The sequence below is a fragment of the Gekko japonicus genome, unplaced genomic scaffold, assembly GCF_001447785.1.
Source record: "Gekko japonicus isolate JY-2015 unplaced genomic scaffold, Gekko_japonicus_V1.1 scaffold1981, whole genome shotgun sequence".
In the NCBI taxonomy this organism is placed as follows: Eukaryota; Metazoa; Chordata; class Lepidosauria; order Squamata; family Gekkonidae; genus Gekko; species Gekko japonicus.
Genome location: NW_015164721.1, coordinates 260,868 through 267,770, shown reverse-complemented (window position 1 = coordinate 267,770; position 6,903 = coordinate 260,868).

The window sequence follows — 6,903 nt, the reverse complement described above, 5'->3', positions numbered from 1 at the left end:
TTGCCCAACGTGGAGGCGAAGGGAAGGGAGAGGGGGGAAAGAATGGATCCCAGGTGCTTCTGCCTGTCAGAGGGGCTGGTGCACACTTCCGGTGATGTCAGGGGGTGTGGCATATGCTAATAAGTTATGCTAATGAGCTCCTGCAGCTCTTTTTCTACAAAATGACCCCTGGTAAGAAAGAAGTCTGATAAAGGACCAGTATTAAAAGCCTAGTTGAAACTTGTAATATACACAAATACATGTATTTATTGGAAAGACAGTTAAAAAACATATAAGGGCCCAATGAAAGGCTCGGTAAAAAGTTCAAATGGCCTAAACGCAAGGGCCAATACACATGACCTGATGCGTTTCCGCCCTATTTGGGCCTTCTTCAGAGGTCAAACAGTATTGAGGTACCCATAACAATACATATTACAATAAGATATCCAATAAGTTAATACTGGACCAAGAAAAGGAAAATTAAGCAGTAAGATCTATAGACAAAAAACAAAGATGTTTGTGAAGCCACTAAAGATGAAAGTAATGTGTCTGATGCCAAATGCACAGCTGCTGAATTAGAACATCTTCCAATTTAGGTCCAAAAAGCACCTATGTGGCTATTTTAGTCAGTGCTAGAGTGTCCTCATCCTTTGCTGTCTCCTTCTTTTACTTTCAATCTTTCCCAGCCTCAGGGTCTTCTCCAGTGAATGCTCCCTTCTCATTTGGTAGCCAAAGTATTTGAGCTTCAGTATCTGGCCTTCCAGGAGCTGCGGTGACTCAAGTGGTTAAGACACTGAACCGCAGGCTGCGGAAGGTCGGTAGTTCAGCAGTTCGAGATCCGAGTGTGCCGCATGACAGAGTGAGCTCCTGTCTCTAGTTCCAGCTCCTGCCAACCTAGCAGTTCGAAAGCAAGAAATTGCAAGTAGATAAATAGGAACCACTTCAGTGGGAAGGTAACAGCGTTCCGTGCGCCTTGGCGTTTAGTCATGCTGGCCACATGACCACGGAAATGTCTTTGGACAGTGCTGGCTCTTCGGCTTTGAAACGGAGATGAGCACCGCAACCCTAGAGTCGGATGTGACTGGCTTTCGAGCAAGGGAACCTTTACCTTTTTATCTGGCCTTCCAGGGAACAGTCAGGGTTGATTTCTTTTAGGATTGACTGATTTGATGCAGGATAATATAGAACATAATCAATTATATCTCTATATTATTAGATATTCGCTGTCATCACATAACCATGTTTAACAAAATTCTCTTGTACCTGCCATCTTAATATGTTGTTAGTATGAAGAGAAGTGGTATCTCTACCATCATGAAAGTATTGTGGCTGAGTGTGGCCCGTCTTAAAACCACAATACTATCCTGAATAATGGATATTTAGATCACCAGCCATATCCAATTGAGAATTCTTGCCCTAGACTCTCATCTTTAAGGCTGCAGTCCTAAATACACTTTCCTGTCAGTAAGCCTAATTGAATAAAACAGGGCTTTCTTCTGAGTAGACCTACTATCCACACTGATTTTCTGCAGTCTCTGACTATAATCTGGTCAATCAGTATATAGGAAAGAATGTTTAACCCAACCATTTTGGCCCGTCTACTCCATCATACACATTTAGGGTGCTGGTTCTTCTTTGTCATCTGCAGTTTTGATGGACACAGGAGAAACTGTTTATCTGTGTTAGCAGCTCCAGTGGAAAGAAGCCCAGCATCCTGTCCTGCCCTGCATGCATTGTTGTTGCTGGGTTGGCATGAGATAAATACAAAAGAGATTTAACCCCCCCCCCCCTTTTCAATTCTTCGGTCTTCTGCCAAATGTCTAGCTCGGCCCTTAGTGTACTTGCATGTACTCATTTGACCTCATCATCTGATTAGTCAGCATTTGATTACTTGCAGCTGAATGCATGAGTGCCAAAGAAAAGCATTGTGTATGCGTTACAAGTGTTTTGCCATTTGTTTCCCTAGTGATAGGCCACACACCCCTAATGTAGCCAATCCTCCAAGAGCTTACAGAGCTCTTTTTACAGGAGCTACTGTAAGCTCTTGGAGGATTGGCTACATTAGGGGTGTGTCGCTTAATATGCAAATGAGTACCTGCTACAAAAAGAGCCCTTCCTCTGCAGTGGCTCATTCACACATGCAAGGTGTCACTAGATGCTGTGGTCAACACATGGTCACCAGGGTGGTGTGATTAAACAGAAGCTATGTCCCACCCATATTCAATCAAAACAAAAATGAGAGCTCACAGGGGTTGCTCCTGTGATATACCATATAAAGGGCCCTCGTCCCCTTTTTTTGGTATTGTCCAGCCTAACAAAGAGTTATGGTCAGCTCAAAAATTAGAACTCTGCTTTGTGTTAATTTGGCGGGTCTTAATAAAATGCATTGCATGGCATTTGTTTTTGGATTTTGCTGTGGACCAGTGTGACTTCAATCACAATACTACACATTATCATTTTCTCCAGGTGACCGAATCTCTGCTGCCTGGAGATTAGATGTAATAGCAGGAGATCTCCAGCCACCACCTGGAGGTTGGCAACCGTAAGTGGGGCTTGCTTACCTGGAAGGGCTGGTGGGAATGGAACCAGAATTTTCTCATTGTCCCTCTGATTTTGGGTATTCCTAGCAAAATAATAACAGCATTGAAGGTTTGGGTGTGTTTTTTGCTAATCTAGGGACCTTGGTAAATGCCTGCCCCTGTCAGCCTCTGAAAAAAGAAGCCAAAAAGGAAGCCTGAGGTTTGAATAAAGATACAAAACAAAACAGTAATACGATTTCCTATGCAAATGCAGTGTGCCTCCAGGAATATTGAAAACAGATGTTAAAATGAAGGATGCTTTCTTTTCCAAATAGGAACTTTTAAATCCCCCCCCCTAATTTTCTTTCAGTGGAATTAAAATGCCTTCCTGTAAAAGCAGAAGACCATCCAAAAGTAGATGTGTGGGTTTTCACTTCATCATATGATTCTTGGACATCTGTTCTTTGCTGTTTGAGTTCATCGGGAGCGTAAGGCATTTGGAGAGAGAAAAAACTGCTGTGTAACGATGAACAGGAAGAATTTGGCGTCCACAGGCCACACCCCAGAGCTCGCTTTCCTTCCCTTCCCCGGCTGTTCTGACTCACTGGTGTGGCTTTCAAAGCTGTTCTGTGACGGAGCTGCTCTGTAACACTTCATTCTGTCAAGAGCTGTTACTTTATGTAGTTTTCCGTAAAGTCTCTGTTACATAAGAGGGACTAGTCAGTTTTTCTTAAGGCCACCGTGGAGAATTGGCAGGTAGAGTTAAAAGCCAGGCCCCTGGTTACTTCCTCTTTTCATCAGCGGCTGCCAGACATAAAGAGCAACCCCCCCCCAAATTATTATATTCTTAATAAAGCAAGGAGTGCTATTACAAATCTCTTCCTCTTTTTAACATGAAATTGCCTCATGTCGTCCCCCCCACACACACTGGGAGCCAGTGTGGTGTAATGGTTAAAGCGTAAGACCAGGATCTGAGAGACATGTTTGTTGTGTATTGACTTGAAGGTAAATACTGACATGCGAATCGCCTCATTGAAACTCTATGTTAAGCTTCAGCCTGGGCTAGGATCCTAATGTAACCAATAGGAGTCCTAGCCCAGAGAGTGTCTACCAATCACGTTGCAAAGCGGGACCGCTTGTGATTGGGCATTGTATCTTCAACCTCATAGGTTGTTATCTGTACAGGGGGTGTGGCTACAGTAGCTGGGAGTGTTTAAATATCGACAAGCCAGTGTAAATACTTTGATGGGTTCTGGCTGGCGATTGTTGTACCGTGACGGAGAAGTAACTGAGCTGAAGAATAAACCGCATTCTTGCTGAAATCACTCTCCGACTCTTTGTTAAGTGCACGACTTAACAATGTTTGAATCTCCACTCTGCCATGGAAGCTTGCTAGGTGACCTTGGGTCAGTCACATGCTCTCCACTTAATCTACCTCTCGGGGTTGTTGTGAGGATAAAATGGAGGCAAAAAAAAGATGTTAGCATCTTTGGAAGGTGGGGTTTAAGATAAATGAAATAAATTTTTAAAATCTTACTTTTGATCTAAATCTTCAAAAGTAGTAAAAGTACCATCCTCAGCTAGGAAACAGGTTTGCTAGTAGGCCTGAAGAAAAATATCCTATCCTTTAGTAGAGACTGGGCAGTTATGAAGGGGGGGGGCTCTGAGGTTCTGAAGAAAGCTCAGCTCCCCATTCTGGCCTCTCCTATAGGTTCTTTAAACCCCACAATCAAATAATAACTGGAACACAAGCTTTGAATAAAGGATTGGTAGCAATGTGCATCCCTAAAGGTCTCTCATTTGGAAATCTGCTAAACCAAAGCTGTAGTTACATGCAAGGTAAATAGATATCGCTTTTCCTTAGACATTTGACTGGACAGACAAAACACAGATGGGGATGAAGAACAAAGATTGATTTAACGGATAATGTAGTATTCATATTACATGTGGATGACTTCGGTGTACATAGTGAAACTGGCTCCCAAGTAAAGTAAATAAACCCTGAAGGGAGATTTGATTCCCCTTTCGCTGAACAGATTACTTCATTAGGTTCAAGACTGCTCCTTTCCCATACAGAGCACTTTTCTACAGAACCTATACACATTGTTAGGAGTGACGGGCCTTTAACAGGATTGTTATTTGTCACACTGAAACAAGCCTTAAAAAATAAAGCCCCTTGCTCCAGCAGTCCATACCAGGTCCGCTGGTCGGGGTTCCCCGGCAATCGGAGCCCCCGAAAGAAGACTGACGCGTTCGGGCGGCTCAGCGTTCGCTAGAGCACGTCCGTCGTCGCGCCATGCCGGAAGTGCTCTGCAATTTCTGGTTTTTGAACTGCTAACTAAACTGACGCTCCAGCCCAGAGCCACATAATCCCAGTCCGAAGAAAAAAGGGTTTCTTCTCCCTTAAACGTATTGGAAATGAAGACGTTGTCCCCTGCCTCAGCCTCAAGACTTTATGGCAAGAGAGACAGATAGCTAGATAGTCACACTCACCTTTCCTTCCTGGGTTTACTCTCCTGTCACTATCCCTTTGATATGTAAAATGGAGATCTCAGGGAACAACTTCCTTCTTTCTGTTCATCCTCTCTCACACTCTTCTTCCTCCTGCACGCACCAAGAGGGAGGACATGCCGTCCCCATCTTGGCACCATGACACCTATGGGCCTCTCACCATTTGAGTCCATCCTTAGTTAGCTAGACTAAAATACTGCCCTATCTCTCGTCTTTTCTATCCAGGTTTTAGTTCTAGAATAAAGAGACTAGTATTAGTCTGTTAAACTGAATACATCGCTCTATGTGACTTTGTGACATCTGTAAGCTTTGTTACCCTAGTTGGAGAGCCAGTTTGGTGTAGTGGTTAAGAGTGGCAGACTCTAATCTGGAGAACTGGGTTTGATTCCCCACTCCTCCACATGCAGCTGCTGGGTGACCTTGGGTCACAGTTCTCTCAAAGCTGTTCTCTCAAGAGCAGTTCCCAATCAGAGCTCTCTCAGCCCCACCTACCTCAACAGGGTGTCTGTTGTGGAAGCGGAAGGAGACTGTAAGCTGCTCTGAGACTCCGAGGGAAGGGCAGGGTATAAATCCAATCCCCTCCTCCTCCTTCTTCGACGTGCTCCTGCACTAGAAGCTTTATGTACTCTGCTAAATAGTCGGTGGCTACTGGACTAACTATACCAGCTAACCCAATAAAACAGAGGCTGGCTCACCCCTTGCATCCAGTGGGAGTTCCATGGGCTCTGGCTGGCTGACAATCATTGGGATGTGCATGGGGCCTAAATCACAAAGATTGGTTCAGAATCCTGGAGGAGAGGCGGGAATTTAAAAATGAGTGCCACGGAGGCTTAGCATGTGAAAATGGCCAGTTTGAAGCTTTCATGGCATGGAGGTAAATAACATTGCCTGATAAATGACATCCTATTAAGCCTCTGTGAAAGGGGCAGGGAACCCCCCTCCCCCCCAGGCAGTCGTCAACTTGGAATAAGGGCCTAACTACACAATATGCCCAACGCTTTTCTGGTCACAGGTGTGCAACCGGTTTTGCAGTCAGATGTAGGTTGGGGAAACTCAGTTTAAAAAGCTTTGTGACATCATTCATCCCTGTGAGGGAAGGCTGTAGGCGAGGGCAGAAGGACCTTCCCATTTCTTCCCCACCCACTTTTACCAGTGGAAAGGGAGGGGGGAGGGAGCTTTTCATCCCTTTCCTCTGGCACACCCTGCATTTATGCCCTCAGTTATGCAAAATAAGCGATGCTAGGACAGGAAAGAGGTAAGCCTCATGATGAACAGTCTCTTTGTAAAATGATTTTCTAATGATTGAAAATATATATAACAAAGATGATAGATGGGGAAGCAGTGCAAGAATATTCATGGGCAGAACATTTTCAAGACAGTTTCAAATGTCTGAAATACAACTAAACATTTTCTTCAAGGTGGGTGGTCCTGCTCAGAATTTGCAAACAAATGAAGATCTGAATAGGAGGATGATTGAGCAATCCCAATCACAGGATGTCAACACCACACATAGGCTTGCCAACTCAGAGTTGGGAAATACCTTCAGATTTTGGAGTTGGAACCTGAGGAGGAGCTTCAATTGGGGTACAGTGCCATAGAGTCTGTTACCACCAATGGCCTGCCTCATGGGGGAGTTAGCTATGTGGCAGGATAGGCCAGAGGGGTACAGGAATTGCACACCACTTGTATACTGAGGTCCGGCGCAGTAGGAATACTCCAGATTTGAAGAGTAAATTAAATAGTTTTTATTGAAGTATTGAAGTATTTCCCTAACTACAAGCACACTAAATATTCAAAAGAGCAAGCAATACAGAACTAAGAAAGCAGAGGTGATTGATAGCAAATAGAGGGGTCAGTTACTGGGTAATATTACCTGTCCAGATGTTCAGAAGTC